The sequence below is a fragment of the Perognathus longimembris genome, chromosome 28, assembly GCF_023159225.1.
Source record: "Perognathus longimembris pacificus isolate PPM17 chromosome 28, ASM2315922v1, whole genome shotgun sequence".
Classification (NCBI taxonomy): Eukaryota; Metazoa; Chordata; class Mammalia; order Rodentia; family Heteromyidae; genus Perognathus; species Perognathus longimembris.
Window position 1 is genome coordinate 42,860,526 of NC_063188.1, and position 26,053 is coordinate 42,886,578.

At 36.6% G+C, this 26,053-nt stretch overlaps 1 protein-coding gene and 1 long non-coding RNA gene across 2 annotated transcripts in view; one reads left to right on the forward strand and one right to left on the reverse strand.

Annotated features, from left to right (window-relative positions):
* The window catches only part of Diaph2 (diaphanous related formin 2), an 826,225-nt gene that overhangs the window by 520,105 nt on the left and 280,067 nt on the right, over positions 1 to 26,053 (reverse strand). The gene's annotated exons all lie outside the window — the stretch shown is intronic.
* On the forward strand, positions 130 to 23,780 carry LOC125344280. The gene is made up of 3 exons (XR_007209454.1): positions 130 to 142; positions 12,435 to 12,438; positions 23,655 to 23,780. It is a non-coding gene; the product is annotated as an uncharacterized LOC125344280 (long non-coding RNA).

Here is a 26,053-nt window from a genome sequence, read left to right on the forward strand (position 1 = left end):
TTGTAGCAATCGCACTACATGAATATAGAGTATTTAGTATTAGTAATGTATTGCTAATGTATTTCATATACTAATGTATTTCATGTATTAGTTATACATGAAATTCAGTTAGACAAGCCTATGAGTATAGCTTGATGATAGAGTGCTCACTTAGTATGTGACTTTTGTATTAACCACCATGAAAATAATAATGAAAATAAAATGTGTTGCTATGTAAGAGGTCTGAATTCCTTCTTAAGTTTTCTCTAAGCCTAAATGGCTCAGAAAAAAAATATATAGTCCATTCAAAACTGAAGAATGTATTTTCAAATTAGTAAAGTCCAGATATGTAGAAAACACTATCTTTTCTAAAAGTCATTATTTTTAAAACAATAAAGAGGAAAAAAGTAGAAAAGGAATGCTACTCACACTCCCAATGAGAGGTTACAGTTGTCAAAAAAAAAAGACTGAGGAAAGGAAAACAATGGACACCATATATATTATTTATTATTTTGATTTCTAAAACATAGCAGTGAAAAAATGCCTCTAGCAACATGTACAAAAGTGTGTCGATCTACATATTAAAATGAAAACCCTTCAAAACAACCTATGCACAGGCTAATAAACCTGAGGTATACATGAAATTCAAAGTACATGTCTCATATCACTGGAAAAGATAAACCACCTCAAGGCAGGTTTGCTCAAAGCTCTGACATCTAATGATCTGAGCTACAGTCCTGTCAGATCAGGAAAAAATAATATATTTCATCTGAGAACCCAACATATTCTAACCTGCAACAGCCCAAATTCAGAAATAATAGCTAGGCAAAATTATTGTGAGATCCATAAGTAAAGCAGTACTCAAACTGACATGGATATGCGTTGTTAAATTATATAAACTGTGAAAATACTTTCTTTTATCTCACTGTGTTAATAAACATACAAATGTGTTTAATAAATGTTTTCCATAATAATGTTTTACACAGGATACTACTATAGACAACACATTCTGAAATACACACACAGCTAAGTTATTTGCCAAGTCTCATCCTACAAAGGTTTGACAATAAACAATCACACAATTAACCACTAAAAAGAAAAAAATCATCACAGTTTATTAGATCAAGAAAATATTAGACTTATGATAGTACAGTCGAAGTGTGTAATGGATATCCATACTGAAAAGGTGTCTTAATATCTTCTATTTGGCAGAGAATTAACCAAGTTAACAATTATTCAGTAAAGTTGGTGCACAGGAGAAAGCATGCAAAAGCAGTCTCTAGTTTTGGTTCATCTACAAAATGACAATTTTAGATCATGATCTCTCATATTTCACATGATTTGTGTTTTGCTTTGTGTTGTTTTTTTGTCATCTTTTTCTGGCCTGAGGCTTGAATTCAGGGTCTGGGTCTGTCCACAAGCTTAATTGCTCGAGGATAGCCTGCTAACAATTGAGCTACAGCCTTTTTGGGTGCTTGTTTGCAGGTAAGAGAATCATGGACTTTCCTTGCCCATGCTGGTTTTGAACTGGGAACCTCACATCTCTGCTTCCTGAGTACCTAGGATTACAATTGTGAGCCACCATCGCCCAGCTTCATATGCTTAGGTTTTATCACATAGATAGGAATCAATTCAGATTTAGGCAGCTTGACTGTCCTCCACTCCATGTTTGCATGTGTTGCTCCTACATCAGAAGAATTCCAAGGCAAGAGATGCACAATGATAGGGAGCTCCTCCCTAGAGCAGGAGGAACTGGCTCAGCCCCTCATAAAGTTAGAAGTAGATTGAAATCCTGCCAAGAGACTGTCACAGATGGAGGCTCAGGAAGGAAAATATGAAAATAACAAATCTAGCATGATTTGAATGGAAGCCAGGGATAATGAATAGCACTACATATATAATTTCTCTTGAGTCTGTCTATATTACAATTATTACACTTCTCTGCTTCCCTGAAGCAACTCAAGTAAAACTTCTTAGTTTAAAAGAAAAATTCTAGTTTAAATGGTTCCACCAACTTTACAAATAGTCACCACCATTGCCACAATGAGACCTTAAGTTCATCTTAAAATATCATAGGAAAAATTCAAAAGACAAATACAAATCTTAAAGAAAAAATGTACACAACACACATGACGAGGGGTTGATGGAAATATGTAATAAATTATTTTTTAAAAATATTATCTCTTCAATAAGAAAATGAATGAAAAAAAGAACAAAAAACATGAATGGCAATAAAACTCTTTAGCAGAATTAGTAAGCAAGTGAGTACAAACATTAAGAGTTTCTAACCCATCAATTTGGTGAAGGTTTTTCAAGTCATGGCATTTAGATTTGAATAAGTCTCTAAATTAGTGTTACCCATACATGACTGTTAGGAACTAAAATTTCAACAGCCTTTGTAGAAACAAGTTAGCAATACACAGCATGTTTAAAACACTCTACCAATAACTCAGAGTGCAAATCTAATCTACCATTTAAAAGTACATAGCATCAAACAAAATACTTTATTCAACTACACATTTGAGATTTCTTTTAAAGTACCTATACATCACGAGAAATCTAAAGGTGTGGAGCCTTAGGTAAATTTGAGTAGAAAGTATATAATGTGGACACAGCAAGTCTTCTCTGCTATTAATGACTGTCATTCACCTATTGAAACACCATAAAGTCAATGTCTCTAAAGTTAAATATGTTTTCACAAATAAAAGAACAATCCTTAAAACAACTAATCTATCTTATGCCCCATCTCGAGTTACTCAACTCTCCAATTCAAAAGTGAAATGGATAAAAGTATATACTAATTCGACTTGTTAAAGCCTAGAACTTATAAAAGCCATTGCTAAATTTATTCTGCTGCATATTATCTTTAATCCCAGCTCTACAAATTCCCTGCTCGAATCACATACATTTTATAATAATGTCAATAAAAGTAGAATTTGGGGTTGAAGGCAACCGTGATATTTCTACTTGTGAAGTACTATTAGTCTACATTTTTGCAAGATGTTTCATAGCCTCATGATCTTCAGTGACAATGCTATAGTTCTTGTAAAGTCTTTAAAATATTTTTAAATGTCTTTTGATGCTTTTTTTTACTCCTTTTACATCTAAAGTTACTGAATTTTCTTCAATGATCCTGACTGCTCTAGCAGTTTTAAGATGTGTGCAAATGAAAACTAGAAGGAAAATGTGAAGTCAGTTATAAAACAAGATGTTAATATTCATGATTTGACATAAAATCTAACCATTTATTTAAAGAATCCAATGTTTCACTTTACTAGAGTATGGAAGTGGTTAAAAAACAACTTTATTTCCTCAAACTTTAGTGTTTAACACTTATCAAAAGTTCTTTTATACACCAAGGAATCTTAGGTTACATTTCAAACCTCAAATTAAGGGTAAAAAAAGGTTGGTTAAGTTGAATACCCCAGTGGGCATTGGCATTGGGGAATTGTGTTTTTCGGTCAGAGTTAAATATAACTCTTACCCAGAGCCTTAAATAATTAAATGACTCACTGGCCTTCCTTTTCTAGATGATTCCTCAACATTGACTCATTTGGTAGAATCTAAGTTTTGCATCTCTCTAGCTAGAGGTACATATTAGAAAATATAACATCCCCACAACACCTTATTTGAAATATGCAATTGAACATGGCACCAATAGCTACTCACAAGGTAGAGACCTACAGTATCATGGTTCAAAGACAGCAAAGGCAGGAAAGTTTACAAGATTCTATCTCCAAAATAATCAGCAAAAAACTCATCCAGAGGCATGACATAAATGGTAGAATCCTTTTTGTGAGCCAGAGAAACAAGCTAGAGTGATACTCAATTTTTAATCTTTTCTACATCAAGAGTCAAAGTTATAACTTCCTGCTCATTACTTTGACAGCTTATCTAAAGTATGGATCCTTTTCCATATGTGTGTGTATGTGTGTATGTGTATGTGTGTGTGTCATATATGTATATATATGACTTTGTAGAAGACAGGTTTGTATTCATTTGATCACACTGTTTTGTGATCTGCATCTTCTTTTTTTTTGCTGTAGAAAGTGATACTTAGCAGAATCAAAAAGTTAAGAATGCTATTTTAAAATTCTTTATACAGCATAACTCCTGAATTTCTCATTAGCTTTATGCAAAAATCATTCACAATAATGAAATCCCATAGATCAAGACTACTTATAGGAATGTATTCATATTTCATGCTAATTACTCCCTGTACATGTAATCGCTTTACTCCCTGTACATGTAATCGCTTTCCCAAGTGTGTCCAGTACATGTGTCTCTGTCCTATATTGCTCATTAAATCTGGTATAGTTCATTTGAGCACTGTGTCATTGTGACTGAATTAGACATTTCAGAATCCTCTTATGTATTTCATACAAAATCTTACAAGCAAAGGTCTGGTAGTGTTGTTAAAATAATGCATACAGTAGTTGAAATGTTCTATAAGTGAATAAACAAGGTTATCCCAAAGGTAGACTGATATCCTTAGTACCTCCATTGTACATGCAAGTAATATGCCGAATATCTGGCAAGGTTTGAGAAGCAGCAATCCTTATTCTTTTTAATGGGGACCTTGAGACAAGAGCATCAAGAGAAATACCAAGCTCATGGTCAGAGGTTATTCCAAGATTACTGTACACACACACACACACACACACACACACACACACACACACACACACACACACACACCTTAAAAATTAAGTAGCAAAAAGAATTCAGAGTTACAATGGTAATATATTCCTGCCTGAAATGTAATATTCTGAAGTTCTTTATAAGTGACAGAAGGAGGTTATGTTAAAATAGCACAATGATGCAGGGGTCTCAAGTATGGATTAATTTTTAAATCGTTTCATGGTGGTAGTTTGATTTCTGTGTTTTTTCTAGTCAAACATTATAAAAGACCATTGCTACAAGATGAAGTTTTTGACATTTCTTTCAGAACTAGTTCTGTAAAATCCCAAAGTAACATACTTTGCAGACTTGACAATTCCATATTGATTTTCACTTTCCTATTTTTTGAACCTTAAAGCTAACATTAAAAAATCTGTTGTATATACACCATATAGATGTTTCTAAAGACTAATATGTATATATGTATATATACATACACACACACACATATATATAACATCTTTTTTTCAGAATATATTTGAAACTGTTAATTATCTACATGCATATTATCTGTTACTTAACTACACGCAGTGGGGAACAAAATGTGTGTGATTATATATACTTTACAATGGGTTTGACCTCACCTGAAGTTCTGTGTGCAAACAATGTGACCAGTTGCTACCTGGCAATAAATGCCTCTATTTGGCATTTGCTATTATTAAGTTGAACTCATAAAACAATATCTCAAAGAAATAAATACATTATCAATATCCATTATATAAAAATGATTTCAAACTTTAAATTTAAAATTACTATGGTCAAGAACAAAGATGGTAGCAATAAATTGATTTTATGACATAATTTTTACAAGAAGGTATCAAAAACAAATTAGATTTTATTTTTTTCTTTAAATTCAGAAGCTCTTGGGTATAATACCTATTCATAAACTAAAAGTCATCAAGATATGAACTTAGGCAACATTTGTGGTTTAAGAGCTTTTAAGCTAACATGATTCACTAATTACTGTAAAAACCACTTCTATGGTACTTACATGTAGCCCAAAATAACTGGTGTCTCAAATGAGAATTTACCAATTTTCATAAAAATAACTGATGGTTCCATTCTTTTCTCTCAAAAAAACCTCAAAGCAGGTACTGATTATTTATTTAGATATGCTCTATTGCTTGTTTTCATTAAATAGATTTTAAATAAGTCAGATAATTCATAAAGTTCTCTAAAGTAATATATGGTACACCAGTGATCATTTGACATTAAAAAATGGGGAGAGAAGAAAAATTCCATATGGTGAGAACAATACCAAAAGAACTAACAGAGATGACCTGTCAAGGAGATATTTACTAGCACCTCAATACAAGAGACTCAGTGTACTAAAACTGCCATCTTTCTCATCTACAGTACTGTTGTCTTACTTTGAAAAATTAATACATTTTGAATAGGAAGATTTAAAATGTCAATTTGCTATCTGGTTTAATTATTTGCTAATCTTGCTGATAAAATTCTCACAATTTCATTTTTTGACATGGAATACATACCTAATATAGACGTAACTATGGAAACATAATTACATCTGAAGATCAAATATTCTCAGCAAAATTTTAATAGCAACTGTATTTCTTTTTTTTCAAATTTTTATTATCAAACTTATGTACAGAGAGGTTACAGTTTCATACGTTAGGCATTGGATACATTTCTTGTACTGTTTGTTACCTTGTCCCTCCTCCCCCCTCCCTCCTCCCCATGTATTTCTTATAGTAGAACTGTATTTCTTATAGTAGAAAAAGAAGAAAAGTCATTGTGGATGGCTAGCAATGAATTTGAGACATTGAAAATGCAGAATCCAAAACCTTGGGGAAGATTACATTATAATGGTCTACAAGTTCCTTGAATACAATAGGCCTTCAGTAAATGTTTCAATGAAATTACCAATTAATGTCCCCAACAAAGAGAGAGAGAAAGAGAGAGAGAGAGAGAGAGATCTAAGAATAGCATTAAACAACCACTGTATTCAGTTACATAAGTCAGACTGAGTTCTGTCCTTTTAGGCAATACAGTTCAAAGGTTATAGGGCAATGATTGTTGCTCAATGCTACAGCACATGCTCAACATGAATCCTGGATTCAAGCACCACTGTTCAAACTCATACACACTAAAAGAATGGAAAACAAATCAATATTTCATAATAAACTGTTTTTAAAATGCTCTAGGAACTTGGTAATGGTGGTTTGCTGCTATAATGGTAGCTATTCAGGAAGTGGCATGTGAGGATTTGGGCTCCAAGCCAATCAAGGAAGACAAATCAGTGAGACTGTTACCCTAAATGAAGTTGTAAAAATCCAGACCTAAGGCATACCTCAAGTTAGAGAGGATGAGAGGTGAGTGAGCAAACCAGCAGAGTGAATACCAGACACTGTCAGTTCCTACCTATAAAACTACTTACTCAGAAGCCTGAGATCTGAGGATCCTGGTTAAGAGCCAGCTCAGGCAAGAAAGTCCATGAGATTCTTATTGCTAATTAACCACAAAAAGCTGGAAATGGAAATGTCAAGCATTAGAGTGCTAGACTAGAGAAAAATACCTCAGGGAATGTGTATAAGCTCTGCGTTCAAGTCCCAAAAGAAAAAAAGAGAATAAAAATAAAAAAAACCTAACACACACACACACACACACACACACACACACACACACACACACACACACAAAGCTGACGAAGCCTGCAAGAGTAATGGTACAAAAATATATTCTAGGAAAATTACTCAAGTACTTTCAGAATCCCACTCAATTTTTTAAAACATTTTACTACAATAAACTAATGATGAAGTTTCATTGTATTATTTACACATGCATAAAATAAACTTTGATCAAATTCATTCTATCTACAATTTTGCTCTTTCTTAACTCTCTTCTTCTCCATTGTCCCTGTTAACAGTTTTTTGTGGTTTTCATTTTTCATTATGCTGTTGTTTATATATATATATATATTACACATGTATATATGTATTTTACAAATTAAAATATATGCAATTGATATATATGTAGTACTTATATAATAGTCACCCATCACCCTTTTCTTTTCCCTCTCACTACAGACTAAGTTCTCTCTTAAACATTCTTGCCTTTACAATAATGTTATTTTTTTTCATGTTTTAATTCTTCATGTGAGCAGAAACAGGAATAGTTCTCTTTCCAAGTTTGGCTCGCTTATTGTGACATCCAGTTCCATCCATTCTCTTGCAACATGACATAATTTCAGTCTTGAGAGATAAATAATACACTAAAATTTGTGGATGTAAGTGCTTTTATATTCATTATAACACAAAAGCAATAGGAGATGTAAAAAACCTGTACTATAATCGCCTCCAAGAACGTAAAAAGGAGGGAAATAACGTGAAAAACACTTTATACATAATGGCTACAGTTAGCTACCTACTAGAATATTACTGATTGATTCACTGATTTGACACTATATTGATCACCAATCAAAACCTCCAGTCAAGATTTAAAACATAACCTTAGGAAACAGAATTACAGGGCTGGGAATATGGCCTAGTGGTAAGAGTGCTTGCCTCCTACACATGAAGCTCTAGGTTCAATTCCCCAGCGCCACATATATGGAAAATGGCCAGAAGGGGTACTGCGGCTCAGGTGGCAGAGTGCTAGCCTTGAGTAGGAAGAAGCCAGGGACAGTGCTCAGGCCCTGAGTCCAAGGCCCAGGACTGGCCAAAAAAAAAAGAAAGAAAGAAAGAAAAAACAGAATTAGAATTTAGGAAATTGAGGGATGCATATCAACATTTATGGAGTTCTAAAAGTAAATTAGTAAATTTTGCACTTACTACCATTACACAACATATAGACCCAAGTGTTCATTCTTACATTAGTCATGTGCAGTGTGTTGCCTACATTTCATAAGCCAAAAGTAACTAGTAGGTCTCTCTCAGAGCCAAATGCCTTCTCCCCATTGCTTATCAGCTTCCTATCATCTTTTATCATAATTGGAGCAATCTTTTTGGTTACTTAATGTTTTTAATATTTTAACCATACACTATCAATTTTCCACTTAATGTATTTATATGCTATGCTGCCTTTAGGATAAAAATTTAAACTCCTACATAGCACATGCTAGGCCATTGCTAAGTTGGCACATTCTTGTTGCTCTATGCACAAGTAGAATACCAACCACCTGAGTTACTTAAAAGCATGACACCAGTGCCTCTATGAGTATTTTGACTCTACCTAGAATTCTTACCTACTACAATTCTTAATGGCTAATGCCCATTAAGATTATGTAACTTAAAACTCAGTTTTACAACAAATATCCACAGATACTAGTTCCTTGCTCCACTTCATCTGAGTTCAGTGGCACTTATGGGCCTGCAGTTTTCCATATATCTCCATTTTTTACATTAATCCATGGGAGGATAATAAACTATTCACCTGTCTAACATCTCTGGTATACATGATTTCTTATTTCTGTAAGGACCTCTTATTGCTGTCTCTCTATCATTCAGCACAGTGCCTAGAAAAAATAAGATGCACTTAATAAATGAATATTGACTTAAGAAAAGAGAAAAGAAACTGGTATTAACATATAACCTCCTTTCAACAAGATAAGACACAGATATACAGGTCCTAAGTGGAATGATGCTTGTATAAACATTCTTTCAACAGGGAAGTCTCAGTAAAGTTTATAGAGTTTTGGATTTTTTTTAGTTTACAACTTTGTATATTCTGTCACCAGAATTTTCCCATCTTTCTTCCTTATTGTCTCTAATGAGAAAAGAACATAAGATCAGACGAGTTGTGGGGTATCATAGCAGTAAATACAACTAACCTACAGCCAAAGACAAGAAGATTCAAGTTCAAAGCCAGCCAAGAAATAAAGTTACTGAAATCCTACCCAATCTTAAAAACAAGCTGGGTATGGTGACACAGGTCTATAATCCCAGTATCAAGGCAGACTGAAAGCAGGATTGTAGTACAAGGCCATCATGGGTAAAAGCACAAGACTTACCTGCAAAATGACTAAAGTAAAAAGAGCTAGAAATTCGGCAGAATCAAAATTGAAAGCCGAGCAATTGAAAAGTCTTGAGTTTAATCCTCAATATCACCAAAATAAGCAAAAAAGAAAAGAAAAATACATAATAACTGAAAGGAAATGATAAAGAGGAAAACAAAGAGAAAAAAAAACATAAGATCATTCCTCAAATTTTTCTTTTTTTGCATCCTGGATAAAACTCTAGTTATAGTATCTCAGGTGGGGCTGTAGAAATCAATGTCTCCCATACGTAAATGACTCCTCAGAAGTAGTGTGGACAGCAGCTACAATAAATACAAAATATAGTTTAATGTAGCATGCCTGAACTCAAACATTGAGGCCCTACGACCTCCAACAGGTGATGAAGGGATAAATAAGATATGGTATTCCATGGGATAATACAAAAGAGAATGAAAATTTAATCCATGTTTTAACAGATGTACTTCGAAAACAAATAACAAGAGAAAGATGCTAAACAGAAGAAACACAAATTACACCCAATCACATGTAGGAAATGTCCAAATTAGGTAACTTCTGAGAAACAAAAGAAATTAGTGATTGCCACTGACAGAGGACTGAGGTTGGAAGACTGGTAATGGATATGTTTGTTTAAAAAGGAAACCAAAGTGAGTGCCTTTATCAAAAATTTCTACTCAAGCATAATGTAAAGAAGGAGAATGATAAGAAACAGTTAAGAGGAAAAGTAGGGAGGCTATAATTAGAGAGCAAAGAGAGATACTGTTTTTAGTGGATTAAAAAATATGGGCACTTCCGGGAAGAAGGCGGGGGGGGGGGGGGGGACAGCAGAGCCCTAACAAAGCTCCCTCCGACATCCCAGTTTTACCACTCCAGAGAAACTTTTACTCCTAGAAAGATACCCAAGTAAGTTATAACAGAACATTGACGCAAAAATTCTCAACAAAATTCTGGTGAATCGACTTCAACAGGTCATCAAAAAAATCATACACTATGATCAAACTGGATTTATCCCAGGGATGCAAAGTTGATTCAATATACTCAAGTGAATTAATGTAATCCACCACATCAACCAGAGCAAGGTAAAGAACCACATGGTTATATCTCTGGATGCGGAAAAGGCGTTCGATAAAATCCAGGACCCATTTATGATAAAAGCCCTGGAAAAATTGGGACTCCAGGGAACACTACTGAATATCATAAAGGCAGTTTATGACAAACCAACAGCAAGCATAACTCTAAATGGTGAAAAGGTAAAGCGATTCATTTAAAATCAGGAGCAAGATAGGGATGTCCACTCTCTCCCCTGCTCTTCAACATAGTACTAGAATTCCTAGCCAGAGCAACTGAGCAAGAAGAAAACATAAAGGGGATCCACATAGGAAAAGATGAAGTTAAACTTTCTCTCTTCGCAGATGGCATGATCCTATACCGGAAGAACCCCATAGACTCTACTCCCAAGCTACAAGAGCTGATCCAAAACTTTGGCAAAGTTGAAGGATATAAAATAAACCCTCAAAAATCAACGACCTTTCTATATGCTAATGACCTGAAGACCAAGGCTGAAATCAGAAAAACAACTACTTTTGCAATAGCCTCAGAAAACATAAAATACCTAGGAATAACCTTAACCGAAGAAGTGAAAGACCTCTATGATGAGAACATTAAAAACATGAAAAACAAAATTAAGGCAGAACTAAGGAAATGGAAAAACCTCCCATGCTCCTGGATTGGGAGGATGAATACAGTCAAAATGGCAATATTGCCAAAGGCTATCTACAAATTCAATGCAATACCCATTAATATCCCAACACTATTTTTTAATGATATACAGGAAGCAATCCTGAAATTCAAATGGAAAAATAAAAGACTTCGAATAGCAAAATCAATCCTAAGCAGAAAAAAAACGTGCTGGAGGAATTACAATACCAAACTTCAAGCTGTATTATAAAGCTATAGTAATAAAAACAGCTTGGTATTGGCACTTTAACATGCCTGAAGACCAGTGGAACAGAATCGTTTATTATTTTAAAACTTAGCAACTGCATATACGCTACATTCTTTGCAGAAGAATCAGATTTGCAGCTTATAAAAATGGAAAGTGATATCATTATTGATAAAAAGAATTCAAACTGAGAACAACTTTATGTGGAATTGCCCTCTGTAAATAATTTGCATAAATTCTTGTAACTCTTCCACTTAATGATCACGGATAATTCATTTAAAGTAACAGTAAGTCTACAATGGTACAGATGATGGAGCTGAAGTGTCCACAGGTCATTGTGTCAACAGGTTTTTATATTTATTAACCTTCTTACCTCCAAAATTCCTATACTACTAGAAGTCCAACATAAATCACATGATTAAAAAAGCACTGAAACTTTGAATATGAAAGTTAAAAAAAAATGAATAGACATTTGGGTTTCTTTTAATAATACAAGGACAATTTACATAAAACATCAATACTGTAATTTATACTTAGCAAATTCTCCTGCAAAGGAAATTCACAAGCTTCCCAAAGGAAGGCCAAAAGATGGATTTTTTTTAATGTGAGAGAATAAAACTGTGTTGTTGATAATGAACTAATGATAATTACCAGAAGTCTCAGAATAAAGTCTTATAATCTAGATGAAAATATATTTAAAAGAACTGATAGGACAGGAAGGCAGTAGACCAACAGTTTTGACCCTCAACAATGAACTGACAGATCAAGAGAGCCACCAGCAGTTTGAAATTCAGAATATGTAAATTTTCTTGAGCATTGTTTCTAGAGTGCCCCCAAAAAGTTGGTTAAGTTCGGAATGAGAACAGTATAACTCAGGTGTACTATAAAAGAAATTTATCATGCTTTGGGATGTATGAGTTGAGTTTTTGAAATAATTGTACATTCATGTATTTAAAAGTTGAAACTTTTATTGAGCAAGTATTACATTGGTTATGTTTTTCTTCCAAATGAAATGGTGGCCAAATCTGTGTGATAAATGATATGTTCCTATCAAACATTAAACCATTGTAGTGTGTACAAGGAAAATCACCAATTTTTTAGACACTATCTAAAATAAGTTATTTTTTAAGTGAAGTTTGGGTTTCAATGCCTGTCAATTCCCTTTATTCCCTATACCCAGTTGGATACAATAATTTCTTAAGAATTATATCATAAGAGGAAAGATGGCGCCGATAGAATAGGGAGGCACCCCGACTCCCTCCAACGGAATAGTGAGCTGGGAACTCCAACACCCAACACCCCATCAAGAACCCAGCAAAACCAGCAGCCAGAAGCAGTGGAGAAACGCAGGAAAACAAAAAGGAGCAAAAAAGAAGAACCGAAAACCTACATGGAGCCGGAGATTCACAGGGGCACCCTCCCTCCACCAGCCGACCCTGGCCCAAACAGGGTCAGGCTGGGAAAGGGGAACCCGGCGATCGGGAGACAGGCTGCCAGGAGCGCAGAATTCATATAGTGGGAGACCACAAGGACACAAGGCAGGGTGCAGACCAAGACACACACCGGCAGCGACGAGAAGTTCGGGTCCACACCGGGTTCGGACAAGGGAAACCAGCACAGCAGAAATCGGGAACCAGGGAAGCCACCACAACAATTAGCCAACCCCTGGAGGGCCAATTGCTGCGTGGGACACACATACAAAGCAGCAAAAGTGAGTGCCCCATTATCCTCTCCCCCAACGGGAGACCAGCTATCTGAGACCCAAGCCCGACAAAGAAGCTAGATCTCCCTCCCTCCAACCTCCCCCACCCCTGAGGGAACAAAGAACCCCCAAATCAGGCGGGGAAGCTCCCATCAGGCGCTGGGAAGTCAGTGTAGCAGGGGAAGGGCGCAGCAGCACCAACACCCCACAGGTTCCTGAACTGGCAGAACCGGCCCCGCCCCCTTCCCAACAGGGGCCGGGAGACGGACGGTTGTGCAAACCCCACCCGAGGCGCCTGGACCTCGCAGACTCTTACAACTAAAACCATAGGCGCTGATGGACAATACCAGCCCAGCAGGGTCACCTGAGCCTGATCATGTCCCCCACTCACAGCGGAGGTGAGGTCTGAAGGTGCCAAGCCACACCCGGACAGTAGATCCCACTGGGCCCCACACATACCGCCCCCCCCAACGGACTCGCGGGAAGGCGCAAGCACAACCCAACAACCTGGGACTTGTTCTGGGAGGCATATCCCGCCGAAGTGCCTGTTGCAGTGGACGCACAGCGCACAGGAGGGCGGGGCCCCCGGCGACAGCGCCCACTCTGGTAGGCATACCCTGCACTGGTGGGCGGGGCCACAGCGGCAGCAGCTGCTGCCGTAGACACGTCTACACAGGAGGGAGGGAAGAGCTACAAACCAAACCTGAGAAGCCATCCAGATCTCCAGATGCGCAAATCACAAAGAAACATAACTCAGTTCATCAAAGGGCAAGCTAACTCGCCAGCTCCAAAAAGCAGCACAACTGAAGAGGAGATGGAGACTGAAAAAGCAAATGAGGCCATGTTAACAGGAATGATCGAAAGCATCAGAAATGAAATCAGAAAACAATTCCAGCAATTTAGAGTGGAAATCTGGAAGGACACCCAGGAAGCCAAGAAAGAAATGGAAGCAAAACTGGATACAATGCAAGCCTGCTTTAAAGAAATGGAAGCAAAACTGGATACAATGCAAGCTGCCTTTAAAGAAAATCTCCACATCCTGAGAATTGAAATGCATGAAAAAATAGATTTAAAATACAACTCTATAAAGGAAGAAATCTCCACGATCAGAGCTGATATGACAACCATAAATAGCTCTCTGACATCCATAAACTCCGCAATTGAAACTATAACACAAAGAGTGGACCATATAGAATCCAGAATCTCTCGCCTGGATGATGAAGCAGCTGACAACAACCAGAAAATGACCACACTCCAAGAAAAGGTGAAGCTTCAGGGAAGACTAATCCAGGAACTAATGGACAAAGACAAGAGATATAATCTGCGCATAATTGGAAAAGAAGAAGGAGCCGAATACCAGAGCAGAGGGCTTAATCATGTTCTCAATAAAGTTATTGCAGAAAACTTCCCCAATCTCACAGGGGACCCCATCCAGGTAACCGAAGCCTATAGGACACCTGGCAGGCCAGACCCCAGGAAAGCCACCCCAAGGCACATAATATTCAAGACTACAGACCTCAAGATTAAAGAGCAAATTCTGAATTCAGCCAAAATGAAGAAGGAAACTTTTTTCAATGGGAAGAGGATTCGAATAACATCCAACTTTTCCACACAAACTTACCAAGCTTGAAGTGAGTGGAAGAACACCATCCAAGTACTCCAGAATAACAATTTACAACCTCGGATCAAATATCCAGCGAAATTGGAGTTCACATTCGAAGGGAGAACCAGATCTTTCCACACCAAAGAGGAGCTAAAAGAGTATGTGAATAAAAAACCAGCCCTACAGCGAATATTAAGAGGGGAACCCCACCCAACAGAAATCGTAAAAGACACACAGACAGAATCAGAAAGAAACTTCAATAGCCAAAGTTCAGCAGAAACTCCAGCTCACTAAAGACAAGAAAAAAAAAAAAGAGGAAAAAACAGCCCACCAAGAAAATAGAAGGAGAAAAAACACCCTTATCCTTGATCTCTTTAAATATAAATGGTTTAAACTCCCCGATAAAGAGGAGCAGACTGGCAGAATGTATTCGCAAACAAAAACTTGACATCTGCTGTCTACAAGAGACCCACCTTACAGCAAGGGACAAAAACAGGATTCGAGTGAAAGGATGGAGCAAGATCTACCAAGAAAATGCAACCAACAAAACGGCAGGTGTAGCCATTCTTATCTCAGACAAGCTGGACTTCTCTTTAAAGTCCACTCAAAAAGACAAAGAAGGACACTACATATTAATACAAGGAAAAATCAAGAATCAGGAAATCACGGTGATAAATGTATACTCACCAAACAAAAGAAGACCGACATATGTCAAGCAAATTATCAAAGAATTACAGAGCAAGATAGACGCAAACACAATCATAGTGTGTGACTTTAATACTCCTCTCTCTCCAAGAGACAGATCCAACACCCAGAGGATTAGTAAGGGAGCTGAGGACATAAATAACACCATTCCCAAATGGATCTAACAGACCTATATAGAACCTTTCACCCTAAAGAGAACCAATACACCTTCTTTTCAGCAGCCCATGGATCATATTCCAAAATAGACCACGTCATAGCCCACACAAAGAACCTCAGCAAATACAAAAGTATTGACGTCATCCCATGTATTATATCTGATCACAGTGGAGTAAAGGTAACCCTCAACAACAAAGGATACCACAGAGCCTATACACACTCTTGGAGGCTAAACCCCACGCTGCTATCCAACACTTGGGCCACAGATCAAATTAAAGATGAAATCAACGAATTCATAAGCCACAATGACAAAGAAAACACATCACAAAGAAACCTATGGGACACAGCTAAGGCAGTACTGAGGGGCAAGATCATTGCACTCAGCACCCACATTAAAAGAATGGAAGCAGAGCAAGTGAATACCCTCATGATGAAACTAAAACAACTGGAGAAACAAGAAATGACAGAATCTAAAACGACTAGGAGGGGAGAGATCACAAAGATTAAAGAAGAGATAAATCTGATTGAAAATAGAAAGACCATTCAACAAATAAATAAGACTAAAAGCTGGTTCTTTGAGAAAATAAACAAAATTGACAGACCCCTTGCAAGACTTACAAAAAAAAAGAAGAGAAGAGACTCATATTCGTAAAATCAGGGACTCCACAGGAAAAATTACAACAAGTACACACGATATTCAAACAATCATAAGGAACTATTTCCAAAACCTCTACTCAGCAAAAAAAACAATAATTTTACAGAAATGGATCAATACTTAGAGAAGTACAAACTGCCCAAACTGAACCAAGAAGAAATAAATCAACTAAATAAACCAATAACTTACGGTGAGATACAGGAGGTAATCAAGAACCTCCCTACTAAGAAAAGCCCAGGCCCAGATGGATTCACCAATGAATTCTACAAAACCTTTAGTAAGGAGCTAATTCCAATACTCCTCAAACTCTTCCGCGAAATAGAAACGGAGGGAGAAATCCCAAACTCATTCTACGAAGCTAATATCATACTCATTCCCAAACCAGGCAAAGATCCAACAAAAAAAGAGAACTACAGACCAATATCACTAATGAACACAGATGCAAAGCTCCTCAATAAAATATTGTCTAATAGGATCCAGAAACTGATCAAGAATATCAAACATCATGACCAAGTAGGCTTCATCCCTCAGTCACAAGGATGGTTCAACATCCGTAAATCAATCAACGTAATTCACCACATAAACAGAACTAAAATCAAGAATCACATTGTTATCTCAGTCAATGCCCAAAAAGCCTTTGACAAAATACAACATCCATACCTATTAAAAGCTTTGGAGAGAACAGGAATAGATGGAACATTCCTCAAAACAATAAAAGCCATATACAACAGACCAACTGCTAATATCATATTAAATGGAGAGAAACTTAAATCATTCCCCCTAAACTCAGGAACAAGACAAGGATGCCCACTCTCCCCACTTCTGTTCAACATAGTGCTGGAATCCCTAGCCATAGCAATAAGGCAAGAGGAGGACATCAAAGGGATCCACATTGGCAAGGAAGAAATCACGTTATCCCTATTCACAGATGACATGATCTTATATCTGATGGACCCAAAAAACTCAGTATCCAAACTCCTACACCTAATAAAACAATTTGGCAAAGTAGCAGGATACAAAATCAACCCACAAAAGTTAGCAGCTTTTCTGTACACCAGCAATAGACAAACAGAAAAGGAAATTATGGAAACAATTCCATTTACAGTAGCCAAAAAAAGAATAAAGTACCTAGGGATCAAATTAACCAAGGACGTGACGGACCTACTCAATGAAAACTACAAAAATCTAATAAGGGAAATCAAAGAAGACACAAGGAAATGGAAAGACCTCCCATGCTCATGGGCAGGCAGAATCAATATAGTGAAAGTGGCCATATTGCCCAAATTGTTATACAAATTCAATGCAATACCTATCAAAATCCCAGCCACATTCTTCACTGAAATAGAGAAACCAATCCATAAATTCATATGGAACAGCAAAGTACCCAGAATAGCCAAAGCAATTCTAGGCAAAAAAAAGCAGTGCAGGAGGTATCACAATACCAGACTTCAAGCTCTACTACAAGGCATAACAAAAACAGCATGGTATTGGTATAAAAACAGATCGGAAGACCAATGGATTAGAACTGAAGACCCAGAAATAAAACCGCACTCTTACAGCCAACTGATATTCGACAAAGGAGCTAAAGACATACAATGGAATAAACATAGCCTCTTCAACTACTGGTGCTGGGAGAACTGGGCAGCCATATGCAGAAAACTCAAAGTAGACCCAAGCCTATCACCATGCACCAAGATCAACTCAAAATGGATCAAGGACCTCAACATCAGACCTGAATCCTTGAAACTACTGAAGGACAGAGTAGGAAAGACACTAGAACTTATAGGCACAGGAAGGAACTTCCTGAATAGAGTCCCAGGGGCACAACAAATAGGGGAAAGACTCGACAAATGGGACTACTACAAATTAAAAAGTTTCTGCACAGCTAAGGACATAGCCACCAAAATAGAAAGACAGCCAACCATATGGGAAAGGATATTTACCAGCACAGCAACAGACAAAGGCCCGATATCGGTCATCTACAGAGAACTCAAAAAACTAAGCCCCTCCAAGCCCAATAAACCTATTAGGAAATGGGCAAAAGAGCTAAAGAGAGACTAGACAAGAGAAGATATAAAAATGGCAAACAAACATATGAGGAAATGCTCAACATCCCTGCTAGTAAAGGAAATGCAAATAAAAACAACCCTGAGATACCACCTCACCCCAGTTAGAATGGCCTATACTCTGAACTCAGGAAACAACAAGTGCTGGAGGGGCTGTGGGGAAAGAGGAACCCTTCTCCATTGTTGGTGGGAGTGCAAATTAGTACAACCACTTTGGAGAACAGTATGGAGGTTTCTCAAAAAGCTCAATATAGACCTACCCTATGACCCAGCCATACCACTCCTAGGCATCTATCCTAAACAGCAAAATCCAAGATATCAAAAAGGCATTTGTACTTCCATGTTTATGGCGGCACAATTCACAATAGCCAAAATATGGAAACAACCCAGATGCCCCTCCACAGATGAATGGATCCAAAAAATATGGTACTTATACACAATGGAATACTACATAGCGATTAGGAATGGTGAAATACTGTTATTCGCAGGGAAATGGTCAGAACTTCAACAAATAATGTTGAGTGAGACAAGCCTAGAACACAGAAAACAAAGGGGCATGATCTCCCTGATATATGACTGTTAACAAAGGGAGACGGAGAGACAGTAGAGACCAAGTCTGTGAATACTGTATATGTTCTTGATACATTGTATATTGCATATATGTCAACCTGACCTAGACAAGGAATAGAAAAACAGGTCGTAAGATATCACAAGAAATGTACACACTGCCCTACTATGTAACTGCACCCTCTTTGCACAACACCTTGTAAAAAAATTTATGTCCAATTAATAAAAAAAAATTATATCAAATATACTCACAAATAAACCAAACTCAGCCCACATATAAAGGTATTAGGTAAGAGCTCAGCCTATTATGAACCATTTATCTGTTTGGAATGTTAAGAGATAATATTCTACTTAATGTGGGCAGCCAAATCTTTGCTAGATCTTAGACATTAAATATATCAATATTTAGGTAAGGAGAATAAGTTCTCATTTTTGATTTCACAATGGAAGGAAATCTTTTCTTTCTGAGATATAAAAGAAAGCTAGTTGAAATGGTTTATAATTATCTTCTGCCATTTACTAGCTTATATATCTAAAAACTCAAGAAAGACTTGTTTTAGCGATGTATATTCTGAATTGATCCGTTTACTATCGTGATATGTACATGGAGATATATAGCTATATGCACATATCTTTTTTAAATGTAGATTCCACATAGGAATATTTTTCTTTTAAACTCTGGTTTAAGCCATTCAACATGAAGGTTTCTATTTGCATCCACTACATTGTCAATACTTAATCAAAGAAATCATATGATATCATTCTTTAAGACTGACATTTCTTTTTTTTTTTTTTTTTTTTTTTTTTTTGGCCAGTCCTGGGCCTTGGACTCAGGGCCTGAGCACCATCCCTGGCTTCTTCCTGCTCAAGGCTAGCACTCTGCCACCTGAGCCACAGTGCCCCTTCTGGCCGTTTTCCACATATGTGGTGCTGGGGAATCGAACCGAGAGCTTCATGTGTAGGAGGCAAGCACTCGTGCCACTAGCCCATATTCCCAGCCCCAGACTGACATTTCTTTATCCATTCATCCTAGGCCTCTAGGCTTCACCACACTGTCTCCCACCACCCAACGCAGCACACCCCCACCCCACACCCAGTCCAGGGGCTTGAACTCAGGTCTTGGGATCTATCACTGAGATTCTCTGTGTTCAATTCTACTACTCCACCACTGTAGCCACAGTGCTACTTCCAATTTTCTGGTACATAATTGAAGATGAGAGTCTCACGGACTTTCCTGCCCAGGTTGGATTCAAACCCTGGATCTTCAGATCTCAGCCTTCTGAGTAGCTAGGACTGGCATGAGCCACTGGTGGGTGCCTGACTACAAATTGCTTTATAAAGAGAAGGAAGAAGTTCATGAGCTAACCTGAAGAGAACAGGCCATTCCCAACTTGAGAAATCAGAAAATTTAATAGGAAACTTAAGAACAATCAGATTTTATTCATGCAACTTGGGTATTTGCATCTTGTTCCTTTTCCTCATACAAAATCCATTCTCAGTGGAAACAAATAGAAATAGAAGCAAAAATTATTCAGGTCTGCACTTTAGCATATCTCTGGTAAATTTATACTTAAAAACAACCTTCCAAACATTATTGGGTTGAGAGGGACTCTGGACTCTGCTTGGGAAGACAAGTAATAATTGACAGACATACAAAGAGAGCTACTCTTGCCTTCCTAGCCTACATAGACTAAAACATTTTTTCTCAGATGTTTGGAACAACCTAGATCTGCATGTTTTGCAAAGATAATGACTCTGGAATATGTCTGGATGAGAGCATTGATTGGAGGGAGGGAGTAGATTTAAGGTTCATTTGGAGGTGTTCTAGGTTTCATAAACACACTGGGATCTTTGTAATTTATCCATGTCAATGAATTTGATAAGATTAATGGATAACAGTAAAGCAACATCACATTATTAACAGAATCTATCACCAAATACAAACACTTTTCAAAGTAAAACAGCCTAAATACAAATTGGAACTATAAAGACATCTAATCTACTTCATTAGATAATCAGATTTAAAGAAATAATGCTCGAATCTTTCTGTGTGACTTGACATATAAGAAAAGTACACATAGCCAGACTTAGATCCCACATATATGAGATCATAAACTTCTTGTTTAACCATGCCTAGTTTACTGCAGACATCATAATGTTTTGTGGTGTAATCATGCTTTTGCAAATGACACAATATCCTTGTTTTTAAAGATTTTCTAGTATTTCATTGTGCAGATAACCTACATTCTCTTTTTATCTGTTGAGGGACATATAGGAAATTTCCATCTTGCTGTTATTGAATAGTACTGCAAAGAACATGGTAATACAGATACCTCTTTAACCTATTCATTTTAGTTCCTTTGGACATATACCTAGAAGTGGAGTTGCTTGATTATATGAGTTTTAAGACTGTATAAATATTTAAAAGTCACTAAGAGGAGTATGAGGTGTTAACAACCCATAAAGCTCTAGAAGAAGGGAAAGAGACTTTTAGATTCTCAAAGACTTAAGAAATTGGTAAGAAAGTAAAACTTCCATTCATGTTATATGCAACTTGTATGATAGCTCAAATTTTCTTAAATGTAATAACATTTGTCAGTGAGTGATAAGTACAACTGCAAAGGTTAACTGTTGTTAAATAGAAGGAAGTCCTATAAGACATAGCTCCATGCATACATGCACACATAAATAAACAATGTTTAAAGAGTACTAAGTAAATCAGGAATTATGTTCCCTAGTCTGCTCAAGCAAAGGTTTCTAGAATACTTCAACTTCATTCTCATTACAAAGTATATCAAAGAATCACATAGCTATCCTTTTTTAAAATTTATTGATATGTAAACTGGTATAAACTAGCTGTACAGAGGTGTAAATGGAACAATTTAGGTAGTATTCAGCTGAGAGCTTGAATTTCCCTGGCCCTTTAAGTCTTTTTCAATCCAGTTGATGTTTCAGTTGAAATGGCAATATTCTCACTAGGTTTAGGGTACAGGTAGACTTAAAATACATGACTCTTGGCATTAACAATTTGATGAATTCCCCCAAGGATCTCTTTTACATAATGATGTGATAATCATAGTCTTCCTGGTTTTTATAATTTTACTAACAGCCTTAGTTTTTTAGAAGACATTCTTTTAATGTTACCAATGAAACCTAAGTCATTAATGCCTGGGTTTGTATCAAAATTAAAAAAAAAAACTATTATCAGACAGTTTAAGTAAAAAACAAAATTATTTTGTTAATTAGTCCTGAGAAGGGTGTTAAAAGAATCAAGTGGGGCTGGGGATATAGCCTAGTGGCAAGAGTGCCTGCCTCGGATACACGAGGCCCTAGGTTCGATTCCCCAGCACCACATATACAGAAAACGGCCAGAAGCGGCGCTGTGGCTCGAGTGGCAGAGTGCTAGCCTTGAGCGGGAAGAAGCCAGGGACGGTGCTCGGGCCCTGAGTCCAAGGCCCAGGACTGGCCAAAAAAAAAAAAAAAAAAAGAATCAAGTAACTTAAAACAATAAATACAAATATGAAACAATTAACTTTACATTCAAAATGGCATTGCTTTAAGCTTGGGAGAGAGAAGGGATAGACTTGAAAATGGATGGGCACAGTAAGTAATTTAAAGGGGTATTTATTATAAGTAGGCAATACATAAATGAATAAAATCTACAATAAAAATAGGTTTAGAATTAAGTGTCTGTGATTACTACAATTAGTCTGTAAATCGGATTCCTTCCCCCTCATAAAAGGTAACACTTATCATATAAAACAAAACATAATCTCACCAATTGACTCAGCAATTACTCCTTGGTATATGCTCAGTTGAAAACGCAAGCAAGCACAAGCAATCAAGGAAGTGAAATAAAGAAAAAGAAAGGGGAGGGCAGGAGAAATGAGGGTGGGAATGAAGAAAGAAAGGAGAGAAGGGAGGAAAAGAAGAAAGGAAGGGAGGGAGGAAAGGAGGGAAGGAAGGAAGGAAGGAAGGAAGGAAGGAAGGAAGGAAGGAAGGAAGGAAGGAAGGAAGGAAGGAAGGAAGGAAGGAAGGAAAAAAGATAAGAACAGAAGAAAGGGAAGGGAAGGGAGGGAAGGAAGGAGGGAGGAAAGGAAAGAGACTATAAAAGAAATCAAATTCAAACCATAAATGTTTTGGTCAGCTTTATCATAATTGTTCAAAATGTGGAAGCAACCAAGGTCGTCAACTGGTTGAAACTGGTTGGAAGGATGAACAAATGGGAACACCTGTGGCATGGAATACTATTGCAATGACAAAACAAATGAGCTTTCAAATCAAGAAAATACATAGAACGCACTTAAAAGCATATTTCTCAATGTCAGTTGAAAAGAGTAGGTGAAAGAGTGGAGATAATAAAAAGATGAATGATTGGGGGCTGGGGAAGGGATAAATAGAGTGATGTTAGGACAATGGAACTATCCTACATGATACTGTAACATGAATACAAATCATTAAATATTTGACCAAACTCACAGAACTGTAGAAATGTACAACATAAGAATGAAAACCTAACTGTAGGGGAAAATGTAGGGGTACAGAGGGCAGATATGAAGTGGTGCATGAAAATTATCTTACTTGCCTTTCTTTGTTCTGTAAATGTGAAACTTACAAACAAGGTCAGTTAATAGAAACAATAAAAGTATAACACTATTTCTGAATATCTCACTAAGCAATTAGGTTCAAAGCATGTTAAACATAATACAAAGGCAAAAATACATGTAATGTATCTTTTACATTAGCGATAATTCTTCTTATTTTTGATATGGGCTACTATTATTATGTCATTTACCATGATGTCATACAACCAAAAGGGTCCTTGGTAAAATTGTTTGCATGCTGTTTGGATTTGCAGCCTTCAAAATTTTAAGCTAAATAAACCTCTTATCTTTATAACAAATTCACCCTGGGTTGTTTTGTTATTATAACAGAAGATGGGCTCATATAATCACTTTGCAATGAATGAAAGTTACTTTTAAAGATCCTGAAACTTCACTAAATGCAAATGTATACCTATAAAATTTTATACAGAATTTCCAATATACTAGCCGCTACTCTCTCACATACAAATAGACAACTAAAATTAGAGGGCTCAACATTATAATATACCTTCATGTTATTTAAAATGAATAACCAATCTATTGTAAATGCATGCAAAAGATACATAACTAGGTGCTACATAAAATATTTACCCTCTTCTAGGACTGGTCTTATGTTTAAAATATGGACACCTACCTCAAAGGCATAAGCCAGATCACCACACACCAAGGCTAAAACATCCTGTCTGAACTAGTAACCTCTAACAGGGTGTGCAAACAACACTTGTTCCCGTAGGCAACTAAGATTCTGTTGCTTCTATGTGCTTCTCTCAAGTCCTGGCTCCTTGCCATTCATATTGGCATAAAACACTAAGTACAATTCATTTGCAGCAGGCCAGTTCCACTCACATGAATTCTCCTACTCCTATTAAGAGTATTCAAATGGCATAAAGAAAGTTCTGGTCATCACAAGAGGCAGTCAGGAATTTTTTAAATCACACTTCTGTAACTTTCTATTTATTTTATCTTCTCATTGAAATATTTGAAAACTGGTAAAGGAACTCATTTCTATGTATTTCTTTTTTTTTCTTGTCAAACTGATGTACAGAGAGGTTACAGTTTCATACGTTAGGCATTGGATATATTTCTTGTAGTTTGTTACCTCCTCCCTCATTCCCCCCTCCCCATCCCCCTTTCCCTCTCCTCCCATGAGTTGTTCAGTTGGTTTACACCAAACAGTTTTGCAAGTATTGCTTTTGTAGTTGTTTGTCTTTTTATCCTTTGTCTCTCGATTTGGGTTCTAGGTATTTCTTGCATGTCAACCTACCATTGAGATGCACCATAAACTCACAAGTGTGGCTAAAACATTAAATCTAACAATATGTGCAGTGATACTAGCCTAGATTTAGTTTAAAAACACATATTTTCATTTAACTGAATATATTTAATTATAAAATGAAGTAAGACAATTTATCCTGAAAGTCCTTGCATTTCCATTCAAATTAAATGTGAAGTCATATTATAATGCATGGTCTCTTATGAAACTTTTATTGTATCTATGATTTTTTACTTAATATACTACTTACAATCTCTGAAAAAGAGCATCTTTCCATAACTAACATCCAAACTGAAAAGAAAAAGATAAAAATTCTAATATACTGGAGTACTATGAGCAATGTTGGCAGAGGGAAATCTAAAAGGTTAGTGGTAAATAGAGGGGGTAACAATGTTCAAAAAGAAATTTACTCATTACCTTACTTAGATAACTGTAACCTCTCTGTGCATCACTTTTACAATAAAATTTACCAAAAAAAGAATAGTGGTTACTACCGTCCTTTCCTCAAAAATCCACAAACAAAGGATTTGGTTATTAGCAATTCTATATTGAAAATTATGTACTTCAGTGTTAAGATTTTCTTATGACTATGTTTGTCACTATTAAAATGAGCATGTTCCAGTAGATATACCTGCAAAATCCCTACAAATTACTTAAAAACAAAAAAGAGGCACAACTTCACACCTACTTTGACAAGAGCTTAGGGAAGGACCCTCAAATAGCCAGCTGTGCCAAGAACTGAAAAACAGTCACATTTTAATTGAACCAGCAAGACTTGTTTCTGCCATGACTTAAGTATTATCACCTGATCACCACAGAACGCTGAAGAGTTATAGCAGGACCTAAGACAAGTAAAGACGAAGCAGGCAAATGAAGTGATTGAAGCAATGATTCACTTTGAGAGACTAAAGCAAACTATATTGTGTTGGACATCTTGGAAACAACCTGAGCAAGAAGAAAAGTTAAATACACAGCAGCTACACACTGAGTGGCTCCTTGAGAATAATATTCCTTGGAAGAGATGGAAGGAATTTATCAATAGCATTTCATTCTGTGAATAAGAGCTCCAGCCTCAAACTATTTCTAAAAGAAAAAAAGACTTCCATATCCTGAGCTGTAAGAATAAGACTCCACAGGATGAAGGACACA